At 37.9% G+C, this 22,101-nt stretch overlaps 1 protein-coding gene across 1 annotated transcript in view; it reads left to right on the forward strand.

Moving 5' to 3' along the window:
• The window catches only part of PRKCA (protein kinase C alpha), a gene marked incomplete at its 5' end in the record, with an annotated part of 155,940 nt that overhangs the window by 37,687 nt on the left and 96,152 nt on the right, over positions 1 to 22,101 (forward strand). The gene's annotated exons all lie outside the window — the stretch shown is intronic.

Genomic DNA, 22,101 nt, shown 5'->3' on the forward strand with positions numbered 1-22,101 from the left:
GGTTAAACCTCACAAACATTTGAAATGTATTCTTGTGGGGAAACTCTTTCTTGTTATTTCAGAATGGCGTTTCAAGTTTTAGCATACATAAGTAAGAATTGTCTGTTTGAACCTCATCTTTGGTTGAAATCAAGACTGATAACTGAAAGACATAAAAATGTCTTTTTAATGTAACAATACTTTATAAATGTTAAATTTTTAAGAACAAAAGAAAAAATATCTTAGGTCTATCTACAGCTAAAAATAATTTTTAGTCTGAGCCATTCAAGTTTTTTTTTTGAGAAATTTTTGGTCAAAAGTTTCCTAAAAACATGCCAGGAGTATTTCTTGTATGCATGGAATTAAAGGTAGGGACCATAAGAAGTTGGTTTTGCGTGTACAGCAATGCTCTTAGCTAAGTTGCTACAATTTTTTTTACCCCTGCAGTGCTCTGTAGCTTGGCATGGTAGAGCAGCGAGTGCATCATCTCATGAAAGGTTCTGGAAATTATCTTGATCCTTCTGGTCCTTCTTCTATGTCCTGAGGGCTCTTCTAACTGAAGCTGGGGGCAGCAACCCTGCCCGTGAGCAACACCATTAATGTTCTTCTAAGTGTGATTTTTTTATTATTATTTTATTTTTTTTACTTATACTGCTTCCTATTTTGTTTTTGAGATATCTATTCTACAGTTGTCTCTGTGTCTTGATTTCCCTAATAACTCAGTTTAGCCAGGATGACAATACTAAAGGCAAATGTCAAAACACGTCAAAAATAGTATACTTGAGCTCACATTCAAAATGAGTTATCTGTAGAAGGGTAGCAACGTAATAGTTCAGAACAATGTAATTTTAAACATTTCTTTCCACAAGGAGCTAACTTACATATGTGTAAGTTCTCAAATTCATTAATACTATGTTTTGCTGTTTAGTTAGATCGTTCGAAGGCTATGCCAAAAAAGAAAGAAAGAAGGTATTTATTTCTCGAATAAACACTTCTGGTGTAGTTGAAGGTCTCTTTATTCATGCTGAGGCAGCAGTGAGGTGAACAAATAGTGTTTGCTTCCCTTTTCAGTTCATCTTCAAGAAGGGCTTTTCTTATTTGGTTAGACTCTTTCAGTTCAGTCACCTAGCAACTTCTAAGGGCCTTTGATTCAAACATTAATCTCTAAATGCAAAACCAGTAAGAAAACAAGGGTCCTCAGAAAAGCTAAACTGAAAAACTATGAGTCTTGAGGTTAGCTGCTACTATTCAGTAACAAGCCATCAGAATGATACTTTAATTCTTAAATACACATTTCCAATAAGGACAACAATTTTAAAGATTTTTAAAGCCACTTGCAAGTTACCATGCTATTAAATGTAGTCTGGGAAACATGCAGGTGTTATAATATTATGTCTCTCCATATGTCCACATTTTCCCTGAATTAAGTTAATCTGATACCAAAATACAAGTTTAAACTTAAGTCCAAGCCAGAAAAAGTTTCCAGCAAGAATTTAAGTATTTGCACTGTCTTCTACGTTTTCAGAAACACTTGCATTAGTTTGATTCCAATTTTAACAACTTCGTCTTCATACTCAAATAAGATTTTCTGCAACGGTGAGAAAGAAATTTGCCTTTGTCTTGCCACACAACACTGAAATACTATAATTCAGCAGATAACAAAATGTATTACAAGTTTGTATTAGCAGACCTCAACCTATATTTAGAAAAATATATGAAGAGGGAAGATAGAACACAGAATGTCGAAACTTAAAGAAAAAAATGTAAGAACGGTTATGGTACATAGGATCTATCTTGGAACTGTCCCATCCTGCATTCCACCAGTATTAGTTCATTTTAAAAGTTAGACATGAGCATCACTTGGACAGTATTGTCAATAATTATTTTAAAAAACACAGTAAATGTGTCTATCCTGTCCATTTGTCCATGTTTCAGAACACTTGAATGTTACTTCTCTAAAGTATTGTAATATGCATAATAGAAAAGGGCATTTGTTATTTTCTTAGTATAAATTTGAAACTTCAAATTGCTAAAGAAAATGAGACAAAATTTTATTTAACTCCTCCAGTTTGCGTCAAGGCATTTCTCATATAAGGGGCTTTCCGTGCAAGAAGCTTTTATTTGTCTTTCATGGTTGTACCTGTCACAGCAACTTGGCATATTGTACTGAATTAATAATGAAAATGGCATACCGCTGCAATCTGTCTGCTCAACTCAGCAGAAATGTCCATTGCTTCAAGTCCATTGCTTCAAATGCTTCTTTGTTGTTTTAAAATTAAACCCACATGCATAGTCTTCTGCACTGGAATAAATGTTAAACTATATGGTTTTTCCCCCCCTACTGCCAATGCTACAAAACATCACAATTCAGAGATGACAGTGGTTTCATCCCCTTACCCAACAAAATTCACTTATATTTTAGAAGTACCTTATTAACTTCCTCTGTAAAGTGATGACTTTGTGGCCAGAAGCAAGAAAATGTTTAAAACGTCCCTCCGTAAAACTTTGAATGATCGTCTGTTTCCTACAAATCACTGAAGTGTTTTATGTATGAGTGAAAGGGGAGAAATCCCAAGAGTCATTTCAACCTGTTCTCCCCAATACTGAACGACATCACACCATAAAAACCCTTTAGTTATTTTGATCTCTTCATAGGTCCTTTTTTTTCTTATTGAACTATTGAAACATTCCAACATTTCATATTTGTGATGCAACTTCTTTAGAATGATGTTCAGAACAAGTTTATTACTGGAAAAAATACAGTACCATGCTTATGATAATAAGAAATGTTCATTCAGAAATCTATAGTGGAAATTGGAGACTAGTTAAAAAGGGGACAAGATTAGTCGTTCATATAAGCATATCTTAGGAAAAAAAAATCATTTTGTTTTGCATGCATTTCTTCACAATGCTTACCATTATAATTGTTCTGTTAAAATGCTTTAAAATAAGTATTTTAGGGTATAATTTTGTTAGACCTAAACCAAGAATCCCTTGAAAACTTCTTTACTATGTAGAACCTAGAATCTGGCTGTAACATTTGCTGCTTACAAACTTCCTGCCATCTGACATTTAACTGAAGTGGGTGAAAATCCTGCATCCAGATAGATCCGTAGCAGGATACAGCTGTCAGCAGAAGCCTTTCTTGAATTGTATTGTGTGACAAGATTTAGACTGGCACATTAAGATGATACGCATCAGCTCCTTCAGAAACCACAAGGAAGTTGTCTTGTGTTTCAGTTACAGACTTTTTAGTTGTTTATATTTTCCCTGGATCATTTGTAAGACTGAATTATTACAGCAGAAAATTAAGTTCAGAGTTTATCCTAACAGTTTCAGGATTCGGTTTAGGAAGCCAGATGCTGTTCAGCAGATAAGCAAATTAGCCAAACAATATAGATGTAATCTTAGATATAGAACTTCCTCTGGTACAATCCTTTTATAAATACACTGATTTGAAAGGAGCTGTGATCAGCCACACCAAGAAAGGATTTGCTGCCTTAGTATTGAATACATTTTTGAGAACATGGTAAGGGAAAAAATACAAACATGAAGAGCCAAAGGATTGTAGTCATCATATTTTTCCAGGAAATTACTTAAACTAGTGTGAAAGAGTATTATTCATTATGGGACTCGGGTGAAGGAAAACATACGACTATATATTCTGCAGTAAAATTCTTTTTCAAGCTGTCAAAGGCCATGAATGAAACATTCATACTTTCAATGAACATGTTGTCCCTGAAGACAATCATGCTTTGAGTAGAATAAAAATAGTAGTGGAAAGAATGGGAGAGAGTATTAAGTGTATTAAGTAAAGGAAGAAAAATTTCATTTTACAAAGCATGGTTTATTTCACATTTTTATTATAGCACAGCTTTGGGATATTGTTTTGTTGCATTTTCTGTGTGCGTGTATGTGCTAGAATGGGCCCATAAAGTCCTAAAATGCCATCCCTGGATCAAAGGTCTGAAGAATATTTTGGCAGCAAAGTCCCTGCTCCCACAGAGAAAGCACAAAGGGAGAATAATTACTGCTGTGAATTTCTGCACCTTAAATTGAGGTGAGCTATCTGTCCATCCCGGATGGCACAGGGTACTTCTTTCCTATTTTGCCCAGATATTGCAATGGTAAAGTCCTCATGCTTTATTTTAGTTTGGAAACCTGGGAGACTTTTTAAAAGCAGTTTCCAATTACTGTTTCTATTGGGCATTACACAGAGAAGGGATTGGAATAAAAGAGGTTAACATTACAAACTGATGATCTCTTTTGTATAAAACCCTGTTATTCAAACTAGAAATTCCACAGAGAAAAGTATCCTGTAAGTGACCAATGATATACAGTGTACACTATACCTCTTTATTACATTCTTGATACAAACAATACATTAATAGTTTAAATGATTAAAACAAAATTTCATTAGCAGGAAGTAATCAGTGAAATGCATCCTTGCTTAAGTCTGCTAAATGTACTAATACCTTTTGGCTTTTAGTGCTCACTGACGCAGCAGTGTAAATTTGATGCAGCATGCAGTCCAAAAGCCTCTTAGGCTCTCTTAATCTTAAAATCATGAAATGATGCATCTACCCAATGTGTTGCTTCATTTGAGGGACAGGTTCCTCGCTACAAATGAAGACCTATCACGTGAACACAGATTTTCCACCTTGAGATTCAAATTCTTTACCAGTTAATCTAAAAATTGCATTGCCAATCTGTGTAGTGGCTGGCTACATCTAGGCATTTCACGAGCCATACAAAGAGAAAATACATTAATTTGCCTCTCGAAAAATGATAATAGAAGTTGTACCACAACCTCTGACTCAATTTTATTTTCATCTTGTCATTTCTGTGCAGAGCATGCTGTGAGAGTACAGCCTGGTTTGTAAACTTGTAAACTTACAGGCAATTTGTAAAGTTGGACACATCTGAAAATTATTAAACTTTTCCATAAAAAGAAAATGTTAAATGCCGATAAGAAGTTCAGTTTACATGGATGTTTTTATCTTATTTATTCTGACTTAGCATATTGTAAAAGGTAGTAAGATTCATAGGTAGCAGCCACTGTCTTGTCTAGTAGCCAAGAGCAAAAATGATCTGAAGTCCTGAAAACAAACATTTAAATGGACAGAGGCTTCCTGTGGATCATATTAAGCCTGTGATAAGTGCCCCACATAACTCAGTCTCAGAGAACAAGGAGTATAACTGCTTTTCATTAAATTCAGTTATTTCAGTTAGAAAACTTAATGACAAAGGTTGCAGCCAGGAAAAGTTAGAGTATATTTTCCCCATCAGATACAAAAGAGGCAATTAAGACATCTTCTAGGTCAGTGAATGAGTCTAGACACACTAATAGCCACTAGGGAATTTGCATCTATTCTTCCAGCTTGCATAATATGTCCAGAAATTGGTCCAAAAAGGGAAGGAATGAACTGAAAATGATGAAAGTCAATATGCTCTATTTATAGGGGACTTTGGTTTGACTGTCCTTACACACATGCTGCTTGGTCCTAAATGAGCTTTCTGCTGGGTTTTCTGTGTATGGAGTGAGACATAAAAGTTGACATGATCAAATGCCTAAGCACTCACTATGTAGAAGGAGGGCAGCACTTAGACACCAGAATAAAGATAAAACAGTTTTTAACCTGAAATCCCTGGGAAAGAAATCTTCAGTAAATGTCCTACTAATGGAAACCAGAAGGCACGAGGCAATGCATTAGCTCTCGTTCGGTCACACCAGCGCAGGGAATTCTCACTATTTGATGCAGTGTGCTCAGACAGACGAGCCAGATGCACCAGCTTCAGCCACGTAGCAGTAGCTGGCTCTAAGCACAATGCATACACAGATTATCCTACTAATTTAAACCTTATTTTACTTTAGCCAACATATAGGATGAGATTAATCCATTCACATGTAAATGCCGACATTGTAAATTTTAAACTCTGAGAGATGTCTTGAATCCCTTTATAGCCTATGGACAGAAATGGACTCTCCTCGGATGTGATTAATCTCATCCTAAAGCATTTTTTTAAAAGAGTAGAACCCATCTTTTCTAATGGGGGACCTTTCCACATGATGCAGGCTATTTATATCAGGATGTGATAAAGCACTTCTTCTTTTAAAAGAAGTGCCTGCTTCACTCTGTTGATTATAAAGCAATGAGCTCAAACAGATATGATCTCTGTAAATGTCTAAACATGTAGATGAGACAAATCCCACTGGTGTTCATTTATAAATCTGTAATAATGAGGAAACTCAAGACAATCCCTCCCTCCCTCTGTAACTTAATGAATCATAATGCTTCAGTCAGGAAGAAGGATAACATTTTTATTTACAAAGAAAAGTCAACTGTAAACCAGGAGAGAAACCAAGTCATGTGTTACTCAGCAAAAGTGAAGACCTGGATTTATGTTTTAACAATAGTGTCCATTAGCTTAACAGGTAGGAGAGCTCTGCTGACTTCGTATTTGGAGGAAGCCAGGAGAGCATTAACACGAATGTAAGAATGTAAGTACTACGCAAAGGAAGCTGTCACGTGGACATAAATGCTTTTTCCTCTTAAAGCAAAACAGACTTTATTGTAAATTCCTCACTAACAGAATGTTAAACATGTACAGAGTTACTGGAAGTAGAATTTTAATGGACAAAGTATGCCTATTCACTGAAAAGGCTTGAAAGCCATTTGAGTATGCTGAGGCTTTAATAATTCTTGTATCAAATCAAATGACTACCATGAAGTAGGAGTAATTTTCCACATTAAAAAGATGGTATGGGGTTTCATTTTTTTCTTCTTTTACCATAGGCCATTTTTAAAGCCATTTAACAAAGCCTCACGTGTAAGATCCTGAAATGAAGAGGCCAACATAAGGCATGAGAGGCCAATTTGTATTGTACAAAAGCTCCTGAGAACAAGCTAAAATATGCATCGCTGTAAATCAGAACAGCATGTGCCAGCTATTATCAAAACACCACAAGTATAATGGAAGTTCATCAGGTTTTAGCTGCATCTTACTCCAAAACATTGAGCTAGTTAATCCAAAAAATAGACTGTTGCAAAGTTAAACTGACTTACGTTATTTTTTTATTTCTGTGTGGCTTACGTTGAATGACTAATTTATAAATGCTATGAAGTGTAAAGAGGCAGTATTTTGATCCACGTGGGTCTGGCCCTTTTCGTGAAAAGCATTGTTTTCTTTTAGTAACCACTCTAGTGAATTCCCAGTACCTTATTTGTCACTAATCGATAGATACTAGCCTCCTTTTTTTGCCTCTCTATAAGGTTCGGTGGTTCACTGTCTCTTTCAAAGGGAGCAGAACCACAGCAAGCAATGTCTTATTTCGGAAGACCATTAGTCTAATCCATATTCTTCAATGTTCCTTATGTTCAACGTGTTTTGTATTTATCAAATCTGTTAATAGCATCACCAAATGAATTTCATGATGCAGCTGTGTTTAACAGTATATCTGAAAGATGGAAATCCGTCTTTCCTGTTAGGATTTTGGGAATAGCAATGTTTTGATGCAGCATTTTAGTATAGAGGGCAACTCCGTACTGAGTCCATGAAGTGATGGTTTTTCAGTTAGCAGCCATGTTCTCATCTGCATTGCAACAAGCGGCTGAGTATGTCCCAGGTTCTGGGGAGAGGCTTTCCTTACGGTGCTAAGCATTATGAATGGGTGTTGAGATGAAGGTTTGTTTTCTGCAACCCGTGTATGAACTTGAAGTTGTTATAAACATCTTGCCAGTAAAATAGCTTATTTTTTTGTCTTATTCCTGACAGCAAAAGTGGAATTATGGAAGAACTAAAGGAGTGCTGAATAACAGATTCAGGCAGAATTTCTTAGTAACGTAATATGCTCCTATTAGATTAAAGTATTAAAAAAAAAAAAAAAATAAAAGAACCCACCCCAAACAAACCCTTAGAGATTTGCATATTCCTTTAATGGGTTATTTTGAGCTTCCATTGAAGCAGATACACTTTTAGCAGATTGACTTAAATGCCAGTTGGGTAATAGAGCAAGAAGAAAAGCCATAATCTTTTTCTTTAGAGCAGAGAGTCATTTAAAACTGCAATATGACTAATTACCACAATTGAACTTGTGAAACCCCTTGCATCTGTTAATAGACTTACTGTGTTAATGCCTCTGAATGGATGTAAAATCCAAACTAAAAAAACCTTTGTGTACTTTTAAGACATAAGTATGATCTTTTGTCTTCCCTCACAAACAAATAAAAATGCATGAAATACCAGTTTAGACCCTGTAGCAGTAGTTTAATAGTTAAGTTTACCATTTTTTGTGGCTTTTCTACAAACGCTTAGAGCAATTGAAATAGTATCCGTGGTGGGCTGACCCTGGCTGGATGCCAGGTGCCCACCAAAGCCGCTCTATCGCTGCCCTCCTCAGCTGGGCAGGGGAGAGGAGATGTAATGAAAGGCTCGTGGGTCGAGATAAGGACAGGGAGAGATCATTCACCAGTTACCATCACAGGCAAAATGACTCTACTTGGGGAAATTAATTTATTACTGATCAAATCAGAGTAAGGTAATAAGAATATAAAAACCAAATCTTAAAACACCTTCCCCCCACCCCTCCCTTCTTCCCAGGCTCAGCTTCACTCCTGATTTTCTCTGCCTCCTCCCCGCAGCGGCGCAGGGGGACGGGGAACGGGGGTTGTGGTCAGTTCATCACACGCTGTCCTTGCCGCTCCTTCCTCCCCAGGGGAGGGTTCCTCACCCTCTGCCCCTGCCCCAGCGTGGGTCCCTCCCACGGGGTGCAGCCCTTCAGGAGCAGACTGCTCCAGCGTGGGTCCCCCGTGGGTCACAAGCCCTGCCAGCAAACCTGCTCCAGCCTGGGCTCCTCTCTCCACGGGGCCACAGGTCCTGCCAGGAGCCTGCTCCAGCGCAGGCTTCCCACGGGGTCACGGCCTCCTTCGGGCATCCCCCTGCTCCGGCGTGGGGTCCTCCAGGGGCTGCAGGTGGATCTCTGCTCCACTGTGGACCTCCATGGGCTGCAAGGGCACAGCCTGCCTCACCATGGTCTTCCTCACAGGCTGCAGGGGAGTCTCTGCTCCGGCGCCTGCAGCACCTCCTGCCCCTCCTGCCCCTCCTTCTGCCCTGCCCTTGGTGTCTGCAGGGTTGCTCCTCTCACATATTCTCGCTCCTCTCTCTGGCTGCAGTTGTGCAGTCTTTTTTTGGTTGTTTTTTTTCCCCCCCTTCTTAACTATGTTATCCCAAGGCGCTACCACCATCGCGGATGGGCTCGGCCTTGGCCAGCGGCGGGTCTGTCTTGGAGGCGGCTGGCACTGGCTCTGTCGGACACAGGGGAAGCTTCTGGCAGCTTCTCACAGAAGCCACCCCCGTAGCCTGCCCCACTACCAAACCCAAAACCCAATACATATCTTTTTAAAAAAAAATCTGTTTTACAGAGATATGAAGGTTCTGTGATAAGAATGAGATTCCATTATGCAACAGGGAAATTAACCATGAATTCCTGATTAGAGTAATACCTGGTATTACTATTATTAGTAGTAGTAGTGTTAGCTGTTGCTTAGCAGAAGTATGTCCAAGAAGAAAATGTCAAAAACTCTCTTTATTCTGCAGTTGTGCTGTAAGACAGTACAGAGAAGAAAACAAATATAAAGGCATTGAAATAAAGAAACTGGGGTTCTATCCTCAGCAGCTTTAATGCACATTGTCAGCATCGCACATTTTTAAAATAATAGAACACATTTTTTCTGTTCCTTTTTTTGTTACTGATCTTCAATTTGTTCCAAATTCTGAGTCACTTTCATAAATCTGTTTATAATGAGTTTTATCCAGTCAGTGAGTTTCAGAACAAATACATCCATTGGTATTTCAGTTGTAGAAATTCTCACCAGTCACATCTAATGTAACTCAGGCAGCCTCTGTGGGTTTTTTGTAGAATTTAACAATTAATATTTCAAAGCACGATCTTTGGCTTTAGAGGTATATAATGTTAAAATAAAGGAGTAGCGGATGGCTGGGGAAATGGGACAAAACCTGAAACAGTAATTTTCCTGTCTGATCTCTGTTGTGAAGATGCTGAGCCTTTCTTGATGAAGACTATGGTGCTGTTCCACAACCCACGTAAACTGCTCCAAGCTGGAAGCAGTCTGGTCCTGCCCTGGAGCTGCGGTTCGTGCGGTTGCCCCGCTGGTTGTCTGCCCACCCAGCCTTTCTGGTGCGGTAACTTGGGGGTTTTGCTACATCAGTAAGCACCGGTACTGTGCCAAGGAGGGAATCCTTGCATAAGTACCCTTGTGCCCACTCAGCTAGGAGTGCCACAAAAAGAAGGGTCTGGTCCAGGGCAGGAATAAGCAGCTGTGGAGTGGGGCATGTACCAAAAACATTTCTTTAAGCAGTGACGCTGGTTCATGCCTGTGTGAAGTAGATAGGAAAGTACAGGCTAATGTTCCTTTCTTTAGTAGTGAATTTGACAGGTTGAGGTTGTTTAGCTTGTTTTCTGCCCCCCGAGCACAGACAGCCTGTGTCATAGCAGAATTCTCACTGCACTGAAACTGTAGACTTCAGCTGTTGTAGGTTTGCTTCCCAATTTGGAGGGATGTTTTTACCCGGACTAGTGAAGAAATTAATTTCCCTAAGAAACTTTCTATGGAAAGACTCTAGCTGGAGTGTTTTGCGACCTCTTTACATTCTCTCTCTCTCTCTCCTGGCCATTTGCCTAAGACACAGGTTTGTCCCATTTTAACATTCTGCGCTGAATTTATGAATGGCAGATTTGCAAATTAATCATGACAGCTTTAAAGCAAAGGTCCTGCCACACTGAAAATTCATGTTGCATCCAGGTATTAATGGAAGTTTGATTTCTTATATAGTAGTTTGTTGATTTATGATACTATTCTGTATGTGGGATGCACTTTTTTAAACTTTGGAGCCTGGAATTAGTTTTACATTTATTATACCACTTCAACATAATTCATGTAGAATTCATCTGTTTGCATGCCAGTTGGAATCTGCTGGAATTTGTTATTTTCCATCCATTTCTGTAACAGTTCCACATTGTTTACAGAGAGAACATGCAGTTTTAAATAAATCACTTGCTTTCATACAGTTTTACTGCATTATTTTACTCAATTTGTGAAGGATTTAAGCACCCTGCAGTGTGCAGCATTAAAAGGCATAAAATGATTGAAAATAAAAACTATTTTTGGCTGAAATAATGGAATATTCAGAATCAGAAATATTAAACAGCATTTAAGAAGTGTGGGTGAGATGTAATGAATGAGCTGCATTATATAAGAGGGTATTATTCAGGCTATTGATCATAAGGACTTAAATCCAAATCTTGCAAGGGAAAAAAGTGGCTTTTTAAATCTTGCTCCAAACTAGCTATGGAATAATCTTTGTTACTAAATTGAGGCCTAAGGAGAAACATTGCCAAGTGCAGACATTGATCCATTAGAACGTAGACATTTGACGGGCGACATTGAATGTCTGAATTATGTGACTCGGGAAGTAAAAGAAGCATAAACATAGATTGTAGCACTGGGGAAACTAGTTAAGTGAGGTGACTTGCCTCAGACCTTCCAGATCGTGTACTCTGTTCAATAAACCTTGAGCTTTTGCCGTCCGTTCTCAGTATTCACCGTTTCTCATCATCATTGTATGGACTTCATAGCACAACAAAGAAATCTTGTCCCATTGAGGTGCTTTAATTACCGTATCTCTGTCTTTTCTCTGTATCGGCTCATGGAAACTACTCAACAGTACTGTCTGCGTACGTTCCTTTGCCAGGGTTGTGTGTACGTTCTTGCATTCGTGGTTGTGCACTTGCATGCGTGGATGCGTGCAGTTTCATTTTCACACTGGTGTGGTTTGGAAATGTGGGACCTGATTGCACCCAACTGCTGTGCTGTACTGCCCGGGAGAAGGCAGATCCGTGTCTCATGCGTTATGTATCCAGTGACTAACTGCTCCCAGATGTCATTCTGGGGCTGGATGCCAGGCTGAGTGTCTGGTTTTTGGTGGTTGGGGTTTTTTTCTTCCCCCCCCCCCCGACTCACTGGAGTGCTAGAAGAGTGCTACAGTTAAGCAGAGAGTCTAATGACATTTACATTTCTGACCTGTACTTTCTTCTTCCTGGAGAAAAATAAAATAGGTCTATTTTAACTTATCCAGATACCTAGCAGGGTGATTTATATTATGCTTCTAGCAATAGCTTATCTTTTAGAAAAACTAGATCCGCTAGTACTTCTATTGGTTTGAGGATAATACAGCATCCCAGGTATCCGTATGTGCATTGTGGAGACCTTGGAAAAGACAAATTTCTAATGATGTTAAATGCATATTATAAGAAGGCTGTATTGCTTTGTTGCACTGTATATAAGAAGCAGGACAGTTAAGTTAGTGAGGGAAAATACTTATTATTATACATCAGAAAAACTTTAAAGTTCAAAAGAAAGTGGTTTCAGTGGTTTCTTTTCAAGAAATATTCATGAAGGGTTTCATTATTTTTTTTAACACACATAAAAAATAGGGAGAGGTCTTATTTTACCTGTTAGTAATCTGTGCTTTTAAAAACTGTCAGCTGAAAGCTCAAATTTTGGTTGTTATTTTCCTTACCAAGTTAAAGATTTGGTGTGCAATTACAGAATACTTTAATTTTTTCAGTTGCCTTTATGATCTCTTCTAAAGTGCTAATATGTCATACAGTAAAACCTTGAATAAAAATTGTCTGAAAAGACAGTAATGACAGAAATTAATTTGATTCACTTTTGGACTGTAGAGCCTTTATGCGTGTTCCATGGTGAGTAGGAATGAGTTGCAATCTCTTCTTTTTGTTTTTTTTTTTTTTTTTGGGGGGGGTAGTTGAGTCATGGCTTACTGAATTCCAGTCCCTTATTGCTGCTTGAAAATTTATAAGCAGTAATGTTATAAGCAACATTCTTAGATGAATGTCAGCTAACATATCACTGACATTCATGCCTCATTTTTTACTTATGCTAATATATTGCTTTTAGTAAATATGTGGGATAGGAAATAGTGTTTACCTTTCCATATCATGAGAATACTACTCATTCTATCTACCATAAACTAAGAAATGCTGTTTAAATGGCTGCTTCAGTGAGCCAGGAAAAACTGCACAAATGTGTCATGACCATACAGTGGAACATGCTTGTATACTATTTTCATAGTCAATGTTCTATATGACTTAATAACAAGAATAGCCGTTATTCTTTCTAAGAACTCAAACGTAGGCTAAATTTTGGGGAGCATTTTGAGATAAAGATCAAATTCTAGAAATGTTGTCTATACTTGAAAAATGTTTTGAAATCTTTCTCAACCATCTAGACAAACTGAAGAAATCTTCTCAGTTCTTTGACTTAATCATGCAAGATGGATTGAGTTTTAACATTCATATAGGCTGTTATCACACGGTTGCTTTATCTAGTATAAATCTAGCATAAATCTAGGCTGCTATGGTGGTCTTGTAGTTCTATTTTTGTGCGACGTGAACTTTCATGTTCTGTGTATTGAGCTAGCTCGGGGAACTGGTCCAGCTAAAACCTAACCTTGCCAAAACAAATTGACTGCGTAAAAGTTAAGACATAGAAGCAAGCAGACAGGGCCACTGGTTTGGAGAGCAATGTGCCATATGTCAAATTAAAGTGGTCACTTAAGAAATCATCACTATGTCAGCTCTGCGTGCTGATGTAGTGCTTTCCTGAGAGTGCAAACGTTTGAGCTGGCAAAGCACTGGGAACCAAGATGTGTAAACTAAGAAGGGCTTTACATGAAAGCCTAGTGCTGAATTAGTAGACTAATGGGTACAATTAGTTCAGTTTTCCTGAATTCATGCTCAAAATGTGCCTTTAACTTTAAAAGTTACAGTGACTCTATGGTGACAGATTCCGCTGCCTGTTGCCATACTGGTTTTCTTGCTGCAAATCTCCCATCTCAACCACTTCTTTGTTTTGAATTTTTTTCTTTAAATGTTTTACTGCCAATGTAAATAATGCATTCATAATTAAATGACATGTTTCCATGGTTTCTTATTTTGTTATGTATGTTCTACCTACCTCTGAACCCATGGGTATTTCCTATAAATACCACTTTTGCTATTTGGAATGAATTACTGTAGCTTATGTCATCCATTCAACCATGTAATTTTGGTAACTAGCAAACTTAAGAAATTAATCTGCTTGTTATGAGTAAATAATACACCCTTCAAACACACTGGGGAAAAAAATCTTCCACCTGTTGGCTGAGGGTGAATTTTCTTAATTCTGGAATTGGTTTCTCTATGTGTTTGTCTTATGTGTTGTCTTACATTGACAATAAATTTCTAACTGTACTTGGTCTGATGCGGAGCTTTATTTTTTTGTGCATGTTGTTTTTCTGCCTGAGGACTTGCAGTTACTTTGGGATGAAACTATGTTTTCAGTGATTGATTAGAGTAGGAAAGTGATATTGACGTTTCTGGCAGATGACCTTTAATAAGATGTATGTAATTGGATAAGACTTGCGACGAATCTTGGGTATCTGTTGGGTAACATCAAAATAATGAGGAGAAACTGCAAAAGGAAAAATCTTAAATTAATGAAGCATCTTCAATTTCTTGATATAATACTACTACTGAAACCGAATGGGTGGGAAAGATTAAAAACCCCAGTCTGAACCCTTTGAGAAAAGTGTCTAAAGTGATTATCAGTTGGTTTTATTAGTATCCCTCATGTCCAAGAGGAGCTGAACTTTCTCTTTTTTCCTCTGTATCCTTTGAAAATTTGAGACATATCTTTTGAACCTTTTTATTTTAAAGTGCTTTTTGCTATTCAAGCCACACATTTGATAGGTTGGGAGAGGCAGAGAATAATTATTGCCGTAAAAAAACCAACCCCTGTGTTTTCTTGGAGTGGAACTTCTGGAGGCCTCAGGGCAGGAATGGCAAGCGGCTGCTGGCTCTTTGATCATGGAGTGGTAGTCATCCCAAAACCTGGAGAGAAGAGGAGGCGAGAGGCTCATTACCACAGACCAACATGAGTGCTGTTGTGTGACGCTTTCTTCTGGCATACATCCCATCCCCTGCTTTTACCCTTTGCATCGTCTAGTGGGTCACTGTGAAGGTATATATGAAGTAATCTGGTAATCATCTGTCAACCATACACTGTAGAATTCAGTATTAAGCAAGGTCTCAGCACAGTGTCGACCTCGGCACTGAAGGCCGTGCTGCTGTAGCTTCCTGCCCACTGCTGCCCATCCCGGGTTGCTGTAGTCGGTGCCAGTTGGTGGTGTTCACGTATCTTTAATATCTTCCCTTTTGTTAGTTGATTGGACCGTTATTTTCATAGAAGTTATAAATTAACAGGACTGTATTGTTTATGTATTAATACCTTTTTTGTGTTCAGCAAAAGAAAGCTACCAAATTAGAGCTAATGTAGAATAAACTACCAGATCTGAATCTTAATAGTAATTACAATCCAGCACCAAATGGGAATATCTATGTATCTTCTCACTAAAGATACTATGTATTGCACTGCAAATACAGCAATGCAATGCATACTGACAATTTCATTATATCCAAAGGATTTGGTTTGGCGTCAGCAAGAGACTAAATAATGCCTTTCAAGGGTTTTTTGTGCCTTTGGGGTACAAAATTAATATCTTTCATTTTTAATGCAGTTATTTTAGCACAGAGTACACCGTAGAACAGGCTACAGAATTGATTAATCGTGCAAACAAAAATGAGCTAATTGTTGCAGTTTAAAGTGCATTTAGATAGCAAGTTTAACTCTTACAGAGATAATTGTCATTAAGCAATACAAGCTGAGTTTTTTGTGACAAGATTTAAGAAGTTTTATAATTATCTTTTGATTTAGACCTTCCCCATGCTGAAAGAAACTAGAAAGAGCACATTAAATTGGACTGAAGAGAATGAAGTATGTCTGGGCTGGTGTTTCTGTCAATCAGTATCATGATTTTCTTCATACTTAAATTTATATAATTCTGTATCAGGCATAAACATTAAATGACACATAAATGCTGCTATAACACTTGCTTTGTGGGATTAGATCTTTCATCCTTTAAAATGAAGTGCTCTCCTTTCTTTTCAAAATAAATAAAGTAAATGTGCAAGGCACAAGTATTTTGCTTTAATACCTCTGAAGCCCCATTGTGCTCTTCTGGAGTCATGATTATGCGAAAGTTAACGTCAAAGGATTTATCATCTTTTTAGTGACTTTCACATATGTAAGTAAATGTAGAATTATGTGATTATCCTGTTGTGTTAGCAAGTGTGATGCAGTTCTCTTGTCAGGATTGTGTCCAAGCAGGTATCACAGGAAGTTTATTTCTTGTAGTTTAGTACTTGGGATATGGCTCTGTTCATATTTCAAACAGCTTGTTCAGCATCATCCTGGCCTCACTTCTTCCCATCCTGAAGGAAAATAAATATCATCTTTTGGCAATAATGGAATTAATGTCTGGATTGTGTTTACTGGCAAGAAAGGTTCATTAATTTTGTTAGTATGTTATAAGGTTTCTCAAACACAACTGAAAGCCTAGACTTAAATTCAAAATATACAAAAATACTTAATGTTCAGCTCTTGGCATTTAGGTCTGGCATTTCATTTGTTATATTTGTGTCCATACAAATCATACTCAAAGAAGGAAATGTTTTGGTTTACAGCCACCAGTAGCTTGATATCATTAAATTATGAAGTAAAGTGCTGAGAAAAACAAACTATAACACTAGTACTAAAATGTTCTAAAATATTTCTGAAAACCTCACGGTAAAACCTCACAGCTGTACTAGCACATTCTCTGTATTTCATCAGTTTTCCGTGCTCCGAGCTGTGAACGGATTGAGACATTACTGTGAAGCGTGGCGCAGGCTGTGTTAAATTGACCGTGTGGGTGATTTAATGTGAGATGAAAGATTAAGACATCGCATAAGTCTTTCAGATGTTTGTCTTCAGTGCGTTAGGCATCTCATGACTGAACAATGAAGTTTTCAGCTTGGTTGGCAGCGAGGAGCAGCTCTGGCCACGGCAGCCTCCTGGGCCAGGGCTCCATCGAGCCGGTCCTGGGCTCGGTGGACGGAGGCAGAAGTGGAAGAACGTGGCGTCTGATGGCGACTGGGCTTGTAAGAGCAAAGCCATGGTGATTGCTCTTAGTTTTAGTGCAGGTTTTACTCATTGAGGACCTCTTTCTTTTTTCATGCTAGATGATGTGACTGGGATTCAGTGAGACTGTGTCTTATAGTATTGGTAACGGCAGTTACCGTGATTTTCCAAAAGCTCTTTGCTTTCAGTTGGTATCCAGGATTCCAGCCGTATTACAAAACAAAATAAAACCCAACAGCTGCATTCTGGAGATTGGTTTCATCTTGTATCCTGTCATTTCATACAGTCTGAAAATACATACAGCCTGTGCTGCTTCCTACTGCCCGCTTTCTCAGCCCTTTCTTTTTGCGTTAGGTAATACATCAAACTGAAGGCAGCTGCTTTATTTAAGACATCCTATTTCTGCGATTGGGGTTGTTGCTGAATTGGTTGAAAAATCTGAAGAACTAATGTTCAGTGTTCACAAGAAACATTTGTGGGCTTTCATATTGGGTTCGTTCTTTAATTGAAAGAGCCGTGCTGTTCCTTGCTGACGTGCTTGTACACAGCTACAAAGCAGATTACAGCAGACACCCAGAGTGTCTTTGTTGCTGGCACACAACGTGTTAAGGTCAGCAGATTTTTAAACTAAAGTTAATTCATACTACAGAAGTGATATAAAAAGTCTCTGATTGTGGGTCATCTTTTTTGCTGTTACAAGTTCTTGAAATAGCTGTTCCAGGACCGGTTTTGATAGATGACTTCTGGGTTATTATTCATGTATAAAATGGGACACCTGAAAGGAGAGAGAGAAATAGCTTTGTGAAATTTTAGCAAGGACTTTACATAGAAACAGTGATCTCTATCTTTTAAAAAGTACATAATTAACAAGTAGGTTGAAACAGTGTTGAATACTTTATATTACATTAAATACTTTAAGACTTTGAAACACTCCCTCAGTTTTGCAAACATAGCGCTGCAGTTTTAGGGGGCAAAACACTATCATGGATCTTCTTTTCCCTGTAATGGATGGCAAAAATGACGTCTGGTATAGTATGTGTCTGAATATAGTATTCAGACAAATCTGAATATATTATGTGAGGTATTTTACAAAATCCAAACTGTTTTAAAAATGTTACATATATAGCTGCAGGTATATATTTATAATTGTCTGCCACTGTACTACCGGGTCTGCTGAAGTTGTTTGGGTAAATGAAAACGTATATGTGTTCTCTGCCAGGCGTACAGACTGTATTTGCACACTGTTGTAGATCTTGCCAAGCCAGCTTACCGGCGACATCCATCTGTTTTATACTTAGTGTAAAGGAGTTAATGACCTGAGTAGTTAAGACTGTCCGGACGATCTGTATAATCCTTTCACACAAATAAGATATTGTTGCAGTTAACCATTACTTTCTCTTAAATTTTTAAAAATACATAGAAGAGATCTTATTTCTGTCCTCCCCCCTACTTATTTAGCCTAAGTGAACTTGGCAAAACTGAAAAAGAAAATCTGTGCAGCAGGGTCAGATGTATGAATCTGAGGATACATAAACCAATTATTGACTGGTAGACTTGGAGCTTAGAAGTAGGAATCAGCCCTAATTTATCAATACTGATGTCATGTAGTCTGTATACTTTGACTTCCAGGTAGGTTTTTGATGCTGCTTGGGGAAGTTAGTTTGAGTTTTGCAGAAACTGCAATGAAAATAAAGATAATCCATGAAGCAAGCAATGTGTAGCACCACGCAGATTAGTGCTGTAAGGGTGCTGTGTGACCTAGCGGTGTTACAAGAGAGCTTTAAGAAGCTTAGTAACAGGTTAAGGTGATGGGGAGAGACGGCTGTTTTTCTTATTAACTGTTATCCTGGAACAGGCTGTATCTTGCTGGGCTGTAGGCTGTTTTAGTGAGAAAGGTGGTGTAAATGCCAAGTGGAAAGATTGCATATAGCAGTTGTGTTAGCCTGGGTACTCTCTTGAGATAGCAATCTCTTCTAGATCAGGTGAAACTTGACAGGAGAACTAGCTGACGTATTATAAATTATATATGTTGAAAAAGTTAGGGTAATGTAATTTTCAAAAATTCCCTGTGGTTTCAGTGTGCTAATAACATTCAAATGTAGTGCTTCTTCTGACTTGTGTTTGTTTTATAATCTACAGCCTTGTTTATATTTAATATAAAAGGGATTCTCATTTTTTTTACAAGTTATAATCATCATATGTTCAGAAAAAGAGAAAAACAAGTATTGCTAAATCCTATTTCTTGTTACTCTTCTTGCTCTGGAAATGTTCCCTGTTCCTGAGTTTAATCTATTCCTAGTAAATTTATTTAATGACACTATATGTCTCTCTATATTATTAATACAAACATGTTTTTCTCAGTGCTGTGCACCGACAGAGAAGCGTTGGATAGAATGAATTGCCCTCCATTATATATCATAGATCCCACAAATCATGTAGTGCATCTTCGGCTTGTTTGTTCTGAGAACGGATTGAGTGCTCCGTACCACCTTCTTCCTTGCTTTCATGATACCCATTTAGCATTTTGTGCTCTCCGTGGCATTGCTGGGAGGATGGAGGGCGAGGGATCAGCCTGGTAGATGCAACATGCCAGTGGAGACCTAGCAGTTAGTCTGGTTTTGCAACACAAGGCCTGTTTTGTTCTCTCCCTTCCTCCCTGCGCCCTCCCCGCGCCCCCTCCCTGGGCTGCTGAGGGAGTGTTTATCTCCAGCAAGTCCAGAGCTGGCAAGGATGGAAGCTCACAACCGTATTATATATACCACAGATCAAAATCACACTGTCAAAACATGAAAATACCTCGATAATTTTCTTTTTAATTTTAACTGTCAGCCTCGAGATACCACTTGCTCTCGAGCTACTATGCATAATGTGTGCCAGCTCGCTTCTACTTATACTCTTGTTAAAATGTAAAGCAACAAATTTCCTGGCAGTTTCTGCAAAGTAGTGTAATATAACTTTCATTACAAGAAGGTAGTGAACATAATGTGACTTCTTAACAGCTGCAATAAGTGATGTGAAGCTATTAACATCTTCTCAAAACAAGTAACAAGTGAGAGGTTATTTTTCGTCTCTATTCCTAAAAAAACAGCATGTTATTTTAAGCAGATAACATTTTGTTTGCAGTGATCTGAACTAAAGTAAATTCTTACATGAATTCTCTAGCTCTGTATTGCTTTGTGAAATTATGAAAACTTTAATGCTAAAAGACACTCTAATGGCTAGATTTCAAAATGAAAATTTGAATGTTAAATTTTATGTATGGAAATGATGGCTCCTAACAAGGGATGTTGGTTCACCCTTATCCTTTTCCCTTTAGATTTATGATTCCATGAGAGTTGCCTATTCCATTGTTTATTCTTATGCCAAGCTATTTGGTTCACATTTGAGTATTCTCCAAAGGTGAGACAGGTCTGATGCTTTTGAATTGCTTACTAAGGAACAAACTTCTTTGGAGATAGGTAACCCATCACAAATACAAATGGGAAAGGAAGAAGAATTGAGACTGTCGGTGTTGAGGTGCACACAAGCCAGTCTGTGAGCAGACTGAACAGAAAGGTTTTAAAAAGTTCAGTAGTCAACGTTGATAATTGAAGCCTTAATAAGTGGCTTTTTTTGAAGTGTAGCTTAAAGTCCAAAAGGACAAATGCTGTCTGGTTTACTTGTTTTGGCAGCTGAATTGGAGTTTCCATTGTAGTGTGATTAGCATCGTTTTCACGGAAGTTAGTAACTGAAGTTCATAACCTTAGAACGAGGCTGTAGCACAGAGTGGCACTGTTTTTCCTACATATCTATCTTGGCACTTATGATATATCGTATTAAAAACAAGGTCGACATTGTCTCTAGTTGAATGAATTCTTTAACACTCTACGAGAGGCTGTCAACTCAGAGATAGGATGTGACTACGATATTTCATAAATATTGCCCAAAATAGATGCTCAAATATGCAGAGTTTTTGTAACGTGCACTCTTGCTGAATAAAGGCAGAGTTGGAGTAGCCAGCCTAAGATCCTAATTTGAAAGGCAGGCATCGGTAAAGCAGCTCACTTTTACAACCTTTCCAGAGATATTTCTCAGATCTTTTGCATAGATTATTATGTTGTATTTTGCAACTGTATGATCACTGCATACAAAAGTAATTAGTTAACTTTTTTGTTTTCTGAAGGATGTAACGAGATTATTTTTTTCATATGATTTACTCCTGCAAACATAAATCAGGCTATTGTCTTCACGAGTGGAAGGTTTGGAACCAAAAATACAATTTGGAAGTGAAACATTTTTCAGCTGCAAGTAATAATAATAGTAATTGCCACTTAGTGATCTTCCAGTTGGTAGAAACAAACCATCGAAATGATAATTGTAGGATTCATTGGGATTTAGATTGATTAACAAACTAGACAACCAAGTGGGCAGCGTACATTGAGCCAGAACTCTGGCTCGCATGAAGTCAACCGGGCTTATCTGGAATCAGTGGAGCAAAGCCCATTTTATTCCATTTGCCCACAGAATAAACATATGCCATGTCAGAAATAGAACCGTTGGAAACAATTGCTGCATGGGATGATGATGAAAAATAGCTGGAGAACGATATAAGGGTGATTAGACTCCTTTAACGCCAGACGGCTGACTTAAGGATGCAGATGAGGCCGGCCTGGCGTTATGGCGGAATCATTGTGGTGTGCTGCAATGACATGAAGGTGCACATGATAACATCTTTCTCAGCTCTCTTCATTTATTTATATTTTTCATGTATGAAAGAAATTCGTATACAGTTTAAATGGGAAAGAGAACTGTTAAAGATGCCTCATGAAATGAGCTGTTTAGAAAAATTGAGATAATTTAATTTGGTTTCCACTGAAGGTGAGGAAATTCAGTGTTTGCAGTTGCAAATCAATTGAAATCTATTTTATTCTTTAGAAATGCCCTTTGAAATAGCGTATTTTTATGTACTGCGAATGCAAAATTTAAAGTGGTCAAGGAATGTATTATCTGTAAAGGAATTGTGCATTACTTTTGAATCGTTTCA

The sequence above is a fragment of the Platalea leucorodia genome, assembly GCF_965183815.1.
Source record: "Platalea leucorodia genome assembly, chromosome: 14".
NCBI lineage: Eukaryota > Metazoa > Chordata > Aves > Pelecaniformes > Threskiornithidae > Platalea > Platalea leucorodia.